The sequence below is a fragment of the Apteryx mantelli genome, chromosome 2 (assembly GCF_036417845.1).
Source record: "Apteryx mantelli isolate bAptMan1 chromosome 2, bAptMan1.hap1, whole genome shotgun sequence".
Classification (NCBI taxonomy): Eukaryota; Metazoa; Chordata; class Aves; order Apterygiformes; family Apterygidae; genus Apteryx; species Apteryx mantelli.
This window is the reverse complement of record NC_089979.1, coordinates 22,916,401-22,929,089: the sequence shown is the minus strand read 5'-3', so window position 1 is coordinate 22,929,089 and position 12,689 is coordinate 22,916,401.

The window sequence follows — 12,689 nt, the reverse complement described above, 5'->3', positions numbered from 1 at the left end:
TGGGTGGAATCACCATCTCCATGTTTTACATTCCTGCAGGTGCCTTGGATGAAAGCGTCATAAGTTAGAGCTTGTCTCCATGTCATCAACATATTGGTTTTCAGAATTTTACAAAGTCAATGTTCAAGCAATAATTCAAAATAGAAGCTGATGGTTATCCTTTTCTTTGCCCCAGCATTCTTGTTTGCATCTGTCAGAGGATGGTGATAATGTTTCCTAACAACTGTTACTCTTCCTGGCCATATCTTATCGTATTACTTCAGCAATGTGTGCGTTTCCTTTTCATCTTCCTCCTTTTATGGCCTCTTCCATCACCTTTAGCATACCTGTGCTCACTCTCATCCTTTCTTTCCCTTAGTAGTTTCTTCCATGGGAAACCCAGGTCAATTGCTTACTCCACATTTGTCCTTTGAAAGAGTAATTTCTGCAAATGTTTTTATTTATTTCCTCTTTTTTCTGCAATCTCTAAGCATGCCTCCTCATTAGATCTATGACAATATTTTATCTGACTCATGTTTGACAGATGCCAGCCTCTTTCTACTGCACAGTGCTTGATAAATAAATACATTCTGAAGTCCAATACTTGCATTTAATATCACCTTGTAGATATTCCCACTGATTTCAGTGGAGCTATTCACACAGGCCTGTCCTACACTGCAACATGCTGAGTGTCTCCATTTCCTTTGAAATTTCTTCCTTTACAAAGATAAGTTCAAATAAAGGTACCACTCAAGTAACACATAAGGAGCAGCCAATATAGTTACTGAAGGGCATATTTCTGTTAGGAGAGTCGGGTCGATCTCAGTATATTAACACCTTGTATTGTCTTCAAGTGGCATGGATATGGATATTGTGAATGAGGTAAGTACATGCCATTAGTGTGATCCAATTCCCATAAGAGTTAATGGGCATCTCCTCACTGACTTTAACAGGAAATAAGATCAGGATCTATCAGTGCTTTGCAAAAAAAAAAAGTTTTTTGTAAAAAAGTATTTATTTTGAGAAGAGTGACAAAATAGGGAAGAACCATTCCTTGCATCCTGCAAATGCCTTCCACAAACATAGTCATCTTGCTGTTTAGCTTCATAATAACAGAGCTAATCAGGATTTCTGTTTAATTTGAAATGCATGTTCACTTCCCAGATGATGCAGGAAAGAAGAGTGCATTTATTGTGCTATTGGCAGGCATGGAGGGATTCCTCTGAGTGGGTAAGGACCTGCTTTTCTTCCAGATAATTTGGACCATCTCCACTCATTTGATTTTCACTATCACCAAAAAGCGATCCACGTAGGAGTTCCATAAAGCTGCAAATTACAGCTAAGTTCAAATCCTTAAAGGCATTTCAAGTGCACATTGTAACCAAGACTCATAGTAATCAGGTTGCAGAAAGACTCTTATAACAGCCTTCTCTCTCTTTCTGAATTGCTGGGGAACAGGCAGATGTGGAAATTATGAGTAATGTAATTGATGATCTTAAGGCTTTTAAATACCCAAGCTCTCAACAATCAAGATCTATTTGAGTTCAGAATCTAATAAGTAGTAAATACAATAGGTTTCACTAGGATGTTTTATCAGGTTCTCTGCAGTGCTTACTACCCCCCCTCCCCCCTTGCTCTCATGGGCAGCATTACCATCTAATCAGCAGACAAGTTGAAAAATTTTATTGTGACACATAATCATTTTTAGTTCATCGTATTTCTCATTCTTTCATATGCAGTTACTGTGAGTTTGCTTATAAAGCACATGTTTTCAGAGGTTTTGTCCTCATTTTTTTAAACAAGTGAGAAAAAGAATACTGTTACCTCAGGCTGTTTATTGACAACTTATTTATTGTGTACCAAGACATGTACTTCTATAAAACTCCCCAATATACTGATGGAGTAAATTAATAGCCTACAGGTTTCCCAGACATCTTGATTTATAAAACCTTTTTAATAATGATGACAGTTCCAAAATTTATTCTGGGTATATGGCATATATTCTGGAAGTACCATTGCAACCCAGTGGAAAAGCTGTGTGTAGTGAGAAGTTCATTTGGATTCTTCATCTGTTTTCCTTTAATCTGCAGACCAGACTGAATGAATCCAAAATTCTACATTATGTTTCAGTTAAAAAAAATAAGGAAACATTTGTCAATGAAGAACCCAGCTCGTGCTATTACTGTAGGTACAGAGCCTAACACCCTTGCTTACGTGTTAATTTATCCACAGAAAAAAAACCATGTTAGTGTGAGGTGAGTAAAAAATATTTGCACCACTGGAAAAACTGCTAAATCACATTTCTCCAGATTCTCTGAAAAGCAAAATATGTTGCAGCTTTGCCTTTGATATTCCTAGTTCGGTAGAATGAAAACAGAAGGCTTTTTTTTTTTTTAAGAAAGAATATATTTTCACTGCAAAAAAGGGATTTTCTTTCAAAACTAGAGAATGAAAACTGAGAAAATTTGCATAAGCAAAAGCTTTAAAAAGTGTAATTTGTTCAAAAGGGGCACTTATTTTTACTACAGAAATTAAAAAGAACCCATTTTCTCGTCAGTAAAAAATCAGAATATTTGCCATTAGCTGAGGTTTTTACAAGCCTCCTTTCCTTCTTGAAATATGGAGCAATCTAATACTGTTGAACTGTTCTTTTGGGCTATGTCTTCACTGCAGAATAAGTGTTTCCTGCCAAGTGTTAAATCTAATTCAGAGAATACACACAAACCTGTGACCACGTGAAATGGTACTTAGGCCAGCAGGGACAGGAGTTATAATGTGACATTGTGGTTTTGCCCAGGTTGGTATTCCACTCAGTAATGAGGCATAAACTAATGAGCACTCTTAGACACTGATAGTCTTCCAGTGCCAATACTTGGCTCAGCTTGCTGCAAAACAAAGAATTGTGGCATATGTTCCTGGGAAGTCCTAACAACATGAACAGTACCTGTTAGGACACAATAACTTGGATATAGCTTCGCATTATGCTCGTAGCTCTCCTAATGCTGCAAAGATAATACCCTTGAAAGATATATTCATGGTCCTGCAGTCGACGGTCCCTGTTCGAACTAATGTCTGGTGAGCCCCAGTGACATGCCACAATGCAGGCAGGAGAAGACAAGTCCTCCCACCTAGCTCTGGCAGTTTGCAGGTGGACAGCTGAGCCTGCACAGGTTGCTCCACAGCACCACTGCAGTCTGCTTCTATGCAGCCATTTAGGCCTACCCTAAAAAAAATTTTTTTTTGCTTTATGAAAATGTTAGGCTCCTTTACATTCTGTGGCATAACAAAACTGAAAGCTGTCAATATTTCTCAGAAAAACCTCCAAGATCCAGAAGAGATAAAGCCTGGGGCAGTGGTCTTTGTCAGGACTTGGGTTCAGATTTCTTTTCTGTTTTCATGGAGGGGTGCTGTAACCCAGGCAAGTACTCCAGCCACCGACCCGCTGGGCAGCTATGGGTTTTCTGGGCACCTGTAGGGTTGGGGAGACATTACCTCCATCTGTGTGTGTTTGGATGGGGAGAGAGGGGGAATCTCTCTTTTTGTCTCTACCACCTTCCTATTCTGGACTAAAGAAAACTTTTTTAGTCAAAGCCAGTCTGTTTCCACAACCTTTGTTTTTGGTGAATCAGTATCTTTTGTTGAAAAACTGTTCTGTTACAACATTTCTAACCACTTCTACTATCAGCTGCAAAATTATGGCTATTGCTATAAATGGTTTATGTTGGAAACAATCAGGAGAGTCAGGCCAAATTGAATATGCGTTGTATTAGGGAAAGCAATCTGTAAAATTTTAAGTCTCCCAGAGTACATTTATTTCTCTAGGTTCCCTCATTCTGAATATTAGCCCTGCAATTTAGGCCCATGTTTGAAACTTGGCAGACTGGGAGGTATGATACTAATGCATGCATTGATTATGAATGCCTAGGTTAAATGAACAATTATTAACTAGTGAATGAGATAGTTAAGGAATGTCTTTCTCAGTTTACTGTTACTGTATTTCCCAGTGAAAAGAATGGAAGCAAACTAAAAAATCTTTTGGATGCAGGATTGTTTTTCCATGGATGAGGGATTACAGATTGGCTTTTTAACTTCAGCTTTTCCAAATAGTTTTTCAGTTATTTAATTTACTCTACATGGAGTCTATTGATTATTCAAGTTGGCAGTCAATTTTATAGGGCACCCTGCTGTTTCTTTGCTTAATGTAGTCAATGATTGTAATTGCTTGATCAGTGCAGCCCATGAAATAGGTTTTGTGTCTTTTTTACAATGCATTGATGGCTTTATCTGATGCAGTCTTGGCAGGGTCTAGGTTTTACAGCACTATCCTGAACTCCCAGAGGTCTCTAGATTAATGGCTATGGCTTTCTGTTGGAGCTGCTGATACTGCTCTCCAGAATGTATTCACACATCTGGCATGCCACACTTGGCAGTTGTGCCAGCTTTTTGTTGCGCAGTTACAGAATATCTCACCAGTGCCTAGTTAACTGTTTTCACTAAGGGAATGAGATAAAAAGCCATCCACAGAGTTGTTGGCACGCACTCTGTGTCATTGTAATCACAAATTTTTAATTTTTCTATTACACTTTTTATACGGCCAATTGATGTTTAGAAACAACAAAATAAGCATGATATTTGTTGTATGAGCTCTGATTTGATTCTGTAAGAGATTCCAGGCTTATTGTGATTTCCTGTAAATGTCCCATTAACACTTTCTTTTCAAAAAAAAGAGGAAAAAGCTTTTTGTTGTATTGTCTGTAAATAAATGGATTAGAATTGCATCTCTACAGCTCAAATTTTTTACAAGCAGAGAGGAAGGAAATGTGGGTGGAAGAGCAGCCTTGTTATGACCTTGTTATGATTGACGTAATTCTTTTGTCTTCCATTGGTTCATGTTAAATTACTTAAGCTTCATTTAGTTCTGCTTTAAAGTCAGTGTTTCATATTTGGTAGAATTTGAATCATATTATTAGACATGTAAAATGCAGTCCTACTAAACAGGCCAAGAAAATGTAATGAAATATGCAACACAGGTGCATAAATCCATGGACAATATAATTATATAGCGCACACACACCATTTACAATGCCTAAGGTGACATCCTGCCAAAAATGTAAAAGTGTGATAGATTTTGGACCAGCTGTGGTATGAACTGATTTCCTCAGCTGAGTTTGACGTAGAAGCTGGACATGTGCAACCCCTATATTAATTGTTTTCTCTCCAGGTAGTAAACTGTAAGTGCATAATGCATCTTTGTGTATTAAAGGTCTACTGAGAAGACATCTGGAATTCAATATTTAAAATTCCAAGTCTGCCTTTTCCACTGAAATCCCAGTTATGTTGGGCAATAACACAAGAATCACATATATCTATATGCAATATTAATAAACTGCAGACCCATGTGTTAACAATAAATAGCCTTAATAAAATCTGTCACAATGAAAAATAAAGAGAATAACATGACAAACACTTTCAATGTTATGGTCATTGTCTTGACATCACTGTTGGAATATTTTATGATTTCTGCTGATTTTAATGCAATGAAATCCACCCACGTTCTACAGGCCCACCCCAAAAACTTTTAAGCAAGTAAGTAACTTTGTTCACATAAACTGTTCCACTGAATTTGCTTACCTCAGTGTTATCAGGATCAAAGCTTTAAACACACGGCTCCTCTCCTTCAGATATTACAACTGCTTCCTTGCATGTTCTTTTCCATTATGAACAATCATGTTACTTTTGCTTCAATAGAATCTTGAATCCTTGCCTTGAAGGATTAAGGATCTTTAATATGGAAAAATGCACACAGCTTACCAGAGTGAAGAACAATGTCAAAAATTACTGCTGGATTGTCAAAAGTAGCTGTATGATTTCCCTTCAGACACAGAAAAAAAATACTATCACCCTTTCCATCCTTCCAGAATTTCTGAGCATTTATGGTGCCTTAAAATGTAAAACCTTCACATTGAACTTCAGCCTTTTTCTTTGAGCTATTAAGTTATGGGTACTATGGTAGAAAACGATGGTGTTTTCCCCTTGGTGGAACAATAAATAAAAGTAGCATAATTCATTTAAGAAAATACAAGCCAGTCAAGGGAATTCGAGGAGCAGAGACAGTTTAAAAAAAAAGGAAAAATAAAACATTAGAAATTCATGTTTTTTCTATATCTTTCAAAGTACAACATTTTGCATTTTCCTCTCCACAATCTATTTTGCCACTGCAGATGAAAGGTGACGAGCAAGTAGGATGACAAACACTAACAGATGAAAAATTCTGAAAAAACATATGAAAATTTTCAGTAACATTTTTTCCTCAAAATTCAGTTATGAAAACACTCAATATTTCATTTACTTACTTTTCTTAGTTTCACTAAATAGACACAACCATAAATATTGCTAGGCTTTCTCTGACTAGCTTAAGATAACTTGATATACCTGAATGGAAAGCACTATGTCTATTGTGGGCTTAACCTTGTAAGTTCAGTCAGAGAACGGTCATTTTCCTGAAGTGAACAGTATCCATAGTACAATGAAAATCAAAAGTGTACTAATATGCTTTTCCAGTTCAGGATCTTACTCAACACAAGGATATCTGTGGATGTGGATACTGGGTTCAGTCCTGTCCCATTATACACTCTGGGAATTTGCTATAGTTTTTAAGGGAGGCAGAATTCCATCTACACTTCTTTACTGCATGTAATATTGTTGAATAATTTTGGAGCATCGAACAGTTTTGTAAATCCAATGCAAATCATTAAAAGTTATTCCTAGAAAGTGGTAAATGCCCTTCTTTTTCTTCATTAAGCTATTTATGTAATTCCAGACTTTCTTGTCAAGTCGCTGCATGAAGGCACTACGTGGCCTGGCTAGGTCAGAGTTGGAGACATTAACTTTCCTTGTAGGTCTTGGGGGGCGTTAGGGGGTTTGATGTCAGTTTTGACCTTTAAACGTTGTGGAAAGAAAACTATGAATAGTTGCCTGGTTAGTTTCCCAGGTGAATATCAGATGTTTAGGACAGAATTGTCATGACTGTATAAGTTTTTCTTAAGACTAAGAATTGTTTGCTGATTTATAGTGGTAGCATAACCAAGAAAATAGCTAAGAAATGTATGAATGCTTCTCTCTTTGCAAAATAATCTTCTGAAACAAAATATTCATATCAACATGTTCTGTATGCTATAAATAATAGGAATAATAATCACTGGGTTCTTAACTTAAGGTGCTTATTAAATCTATGCTTAATCTGCAATCTTTAGACACAAAATTAGCATCATCAGTGTGGTCAGTTTTTGCTTTTCAGCACAGCTTGTTTAAAACATATTTATGCCACCCACAAAGAACAAGTGTATTGATGTCTTTGGGATTTCTTGGGACAGATCCCACTCCCAGTGAAACCAGAGGGAAGGGACTTTCGTCACTGATTTAAACGAAACCATATTGTTGGATGGACAAAGAGGTAGTCAAATTAGAAATGAATAAACTGGTTTAGGTAAAGAGCAGGGCCTTTGTCTCCAGTGTAAATTCTGCTTGCAAAAGGAAGTACACATTAGCCGAGGAACAGACAAAAGAAGACAAGAAAAAAACCTGAACTTCCAAAGGTTCAGATGCTTGTTTCCCTGCTTTTAGATGCTTAACTGAAAACTAAACTGAACTGAACTGATTGCTTATGAGTGTTACTCATCATTGCTGTAACTGGGTTGCAAAGTTGAGCTTGTGTGCTTTCAGATGGAACGCAGCTGAAAAAAAAAATCTGTCAGTCTTGCATGTTTCTACACACTTACCACCATACACTGAGTTTCTCTAATAATGGCAAAGAAACCACAGTCTCTGTTTGTTGAGAAGCTAAGAAGGATAGTTCTCTGAATTCTTTTCCCAAGTATTACTTTTGTAAGTGTAAATATTATATTTCAGCACGCCAGAGCTCAAAAATAATCTTTATTCTTGAAATATTTATACATAAAGAGCATTACTGAAATAGGAGTGCTTGATTACATGGATTGGGTTGCATGATTGTGACATACTTATTTTTAGTCCTTGTGCTGAATGGTAACAGGAGACAGAGATTTAAAAAAAAAATAAATAAGGAGGATATCTTCATTGCTGGTGAATGTTAACTGTTAAGCAACTTGTGAGTGTCTGCATATGGGAGATGGCATCATTTTGGTTTTAAATTTCTGGTGCATCTTGAATTTCCTTGTGTTTGGAACGGTTTATACTGCGGTTTACAAAGTATGAATTATTGTAGATTGACACAGTATTCCCTTGCCATCTAAAGGTGGTGCAGATATACTGGCATGGGACAGAGTCAGTGATCTTGAAGACTCGGTAGAAAATACAAGGAAAAAGAGCAAACAAAGAGCCACCTCCTCTTCAGATGCTGGTGCACTGAGTGGCCTTTCAGTAGAGGGGACCAGAGAAGTGTGGAGTGCTGCAGTATCTGCCCTCATTCATATCTGACAACATGGCATAGTCACCCTCCCAGGTAATTACTTTACTAGCACACATTGGAGTTATTCCATCTGAGCTCCTTCCTGCAGGTACATTGCTATCAATCAAGCTTGTCCTTGAAGGCTTAATGATATGGGATTGCTGGGCATTTATAGGATGTGCACGCATCATTATCAGACAAGTTATCTAAACCATTGCTTTTAGTCAGATCATTCCAGATTGATCCATCTTTCTAACAATACTTCAGCTGTTAATTGAATATGGGCAGTAATGTTTTCCATGTTTCTTAACTATTTTACTCTTCCAAACCAGGTTCCTTTAGTGGATATTTATTTATTCAACCACAATGATCCATACACTTCCTGGCTACAGCCATATGAGCTCTAAAAAAAGTGTCTGTCTGCTGAAAGCACAGTCCTGCTTGCAAAGAGCCTGCAAGAACTGCACAGCACAGATCCCAAGTCTCTTGCACCATGGTGATTTTCATATCACATGTGCTCATCTTACAAATGTAGACTGATTTTTTCTAGTTGTGTGTCTTCGTTCCCTTTTGCATATCATCATCACTTGTAATAAAGGCTTCTTGAGCTCAGTTATCTCATTTAAACATGCTCAGCCCCACTGCTTCCAGAAAAGGTTCTTACTGACACCTGTGCAAAGCCATTGACTTCACTGGGCTCAAACAGGTGGGAGGAACGGGGATTTGGTAGGTAACCCTTTAGATAATGCATGAGAAGAACAAGCCTCTAACCCCTTCCTTCTCTGCCCAGGCTGGTTCTGCAGGGCTGGTAGCAATAGGAAACATGAGAAATGGCTTTTTCTGTCACTTGCATGAGCAGATTGTTCCAAATTCACAGAAGGAATAAATCTGCTTTCCTTTCCCTGGAGAAGAACATCATGCATTTTCAGGAAATCAGGACACTTCCCAAATGCAATCATTATGCAGCTTCAGGGAGGTATGTCAGTGATGGGGATATTGGTGGTCTGATGACACCAGGGCATTCCCTCCAGATTTTGTTTTAAACAAACAGGTACAGGTTTGTCAAAGGCACAAACAGCAGCCAAGCAAATTTTCCCTTTCATGTTTATTTAGTTTTGAAAGACTTGCCTGAAGGTTCATTGGCGTTCCCACTGCAGACAGTTTGTGCCTGGGCTTCCTTGCAGAAAAGGGGGGATTTTCCAGGCATGTTAGTATGTCTTTGGCTACAGAGATATCTCTCTTATCAGAGACACAGTTACAGTTTCTTCCACTTTGCAAACAGTTGCTCTTTATGTATGCGCACTGGCGCAGCTTCACCCTGCGTTGTTTAAATGGTGCTTTTTATGATGGTTATATTCTTACTGATTTTTCTGATATACTCTCACCTCACCAATATTGTTGCATAGTTCTCCAGAAAGAGGTTTATCTGATTTTCTCTATCCATAGGCTCTTTTTCCGCACTGTTCCACAACTGCACTGTCTCTGTCCACCTGTCCGTCACTCCTTGGCCAAGTTTAACCCAAAGTAGGAATGTCTGCCTCAAAGGCAGGAAGCTCTGACATATTTTCTGAAGCTCAGTGGCTGAGTGGAGGAGAAAGACTTGGACAGGAGCTCTGCAGAAAGGAAATCCTGCAGTATCAGCTCAGCTCATGCCTTTTCTGTCTGGCCTGTTGGCCCCGCAATCAGCATGCACAGGCCTGTGCGCTCAGTGCTTGCAATCAGTGACAGCACGTGGCACCTTTTGCTCAACGTTTAACTGTAGTCTAGGGAACTATAGGGGAAGCCTGGGCTGAGCAGGGAGCTCTAGAGAATATGTGGAGGAGTAGGGCTATTGCAATGCAGGGAGATAGTGGTTGAATTCTGGCCATTGTATTTTATGGTATCCACTTAGCTTCTACTTCCACTAATATACAGTCTTTTGCTTCACATAATAATTACAAGAAGCTTGCTGGAAGAATCTGCCCCAACTTGGTCTTCCAAAAACCCAGTGACTTGCTCTCCATGTGCATTAAAGGACCTGCAGAGAACAGCTGCTCCTCAGCGTGGATGCACTGGCGCGGGCGCACAAGGCCCTTCGCTGAAGCCTGCCCCACTCTGCAGGCTGGTAGCACGCCCACGGGGACACGTGCGGAAGGGGCCTCACGGCATGTGACACACCGCCATGCCGTCATGCAGCTCAGCTGGCTGTGAATCCCTCCCAAACGTGCCTCTGGAGGCTGCAGCCCCTTTTCTAATGCAAGAGCAAGAGCGAGTCCCTGTGCTGTCCCCTGTACAGACACCAGCTTGTCTCACAGTGGCTTCTAGCCTCCTTCTCAAAGCCCGTACACAAAGCTCACAGAAGCAGGGATGAGCATTGCACACTCATGAATAAGTGTAATTGAAATTCTGTTCATAGCTATTTGGGGAAAAAAATTGCCAGTGTAATTAAAATGCACAGGGGAAAGAGAAGTAGCCTATACAGACACATTATGTTACGCAGCACCCACCCAGACAAAGGTCTTTGTCTATAAAAAGCTCAAATATATCTGAGATAATTGCTGTTCATTGATTGTGCCTCTGAAGTGGAGTCATTCTGGCATATTCCACCTTGAGGCTGTCTTATATGTTTCTTTGAAAGGGAAAAATTCAAAAGTTCAAGTAAAGACACAAGTTCAGTCAAATATGTGGCAGTAAAAGCTTAATTTACAGCATTAAGGTTACTTTCAGCTGACCTAGCCCTGAGTGGTGCTGGGCAGTTTTGTTTGATCTTGTGTTAATGCTGTTAGCCTGTGTTTACTAAATGATTTAGCACTGAAATGTTGGGAGTTGCCAAATATTTGTCTTCTGTCCTTTATGAATATTGGAACAGGTCTTTCCCCCACTCACTGTGAATGCAGAAAAGGGTGTTACAAGTATTGTACTCAGGTAGCATTACTTTGTGGATGCTGCAAACCAACAGCATTCTTGTATCGGTGATACCTTTGGCTCTGTATTAAATTAAACCAAAGTTTGGAACACAAAATACTGTGCTTGAGTCCTGCTTCTTATGTGCCCGAGAAATTCATAAAAGGGTTTGAAAATAAAGAGTTCTTTAATCAGTCAGTAGTTGTTTACTCTATCTTGTTTAAAATATAATAAACAATATTTTAAGTAAATCAGTTTTATGCCAAAGTCAATAGCTAAAAAGGATGGGTACCTGACTTCAAATCCAGATTCTATCACAGATGTCCGATAGGAATATGAGCATGTTTCTATGCTGCCTTTTTATCTAGAAAAAATGGGGCTAAGAATAAAAAAGAAGTGTGAAGTTTTAAATCAATAGTGTGTGTACAAGTGTAGTACGATGTGAAAGAACACGTATCCCAGATGTGGCTCAAAATTTCTATATGTAGCCTGCATTAATGCACAAACACATTTCCTTTTGTCACAATTTTTTGCACTCGCTTTTTGGGCTTGCAGACTCCAGAGTAAAAAGGCACACCATTCCTTATGTACCCGGAAGAAGTACCAACCATTTTCACTTTTAAATGTGATTGCATGGGCACACAGAGATACTGCACCAGGTTTGACTGCACTCATCAAAGGTAGTTTGCAATTGTTTACACACAGGTACAAAGCTGAGATAAATTTCCCTGAAAAAGTTGACCCATAAAATAGATAATTTTAAATGTCGGCCTTATTAGTAAAGCTGCAGCTTTTCACCATCTGTGGCTTAATCTCATGTATTGTGGATAGGAGGTAATGTACTTTTAGTGTGAAAAGATCCATCTCTCTTTTGATGGGCTGCTGGATTTAGTGGATCAGGACTTGATTAGAATACATATCTAGCCATCTCCGGTAGGTCAGGGTATGTAATTCTTTATTTTTCTTACATTCTAATACAAGGATGAATTCTTTTCATCTGCACTTACTGGTAATCATTTAGAGTTAGTATGTCTGAAAGAAGCCAACAGTAATGAAAGGAGACACCTTCTCATTCATGATTTGTTTTTAAATATTCCTCATTTCTTTCTTCCTTTTTTTTTTCCACATGCTGATATTGCATGCATGGCTTGCTCTCAGCTTGCTATGAAACAAGCTGGGGCAAGCCTTGTAATATGATTCAAATTGTAAATCTCATGTCTTGCGTCCCCCAAACACCTCATCCTGTATGCAGTCTGGAACCTTCATTCCAGCACCAATTAGACTAATATATCCACCCAGCTCCGATTGGGGTGATGGATCGGCTGGTGGGGGAAATGGAGGCGATTTTCTCAGCTCCTCTGCATTCCCATAGGCATGCAGCATTTGACAGATTGGGCAGAAC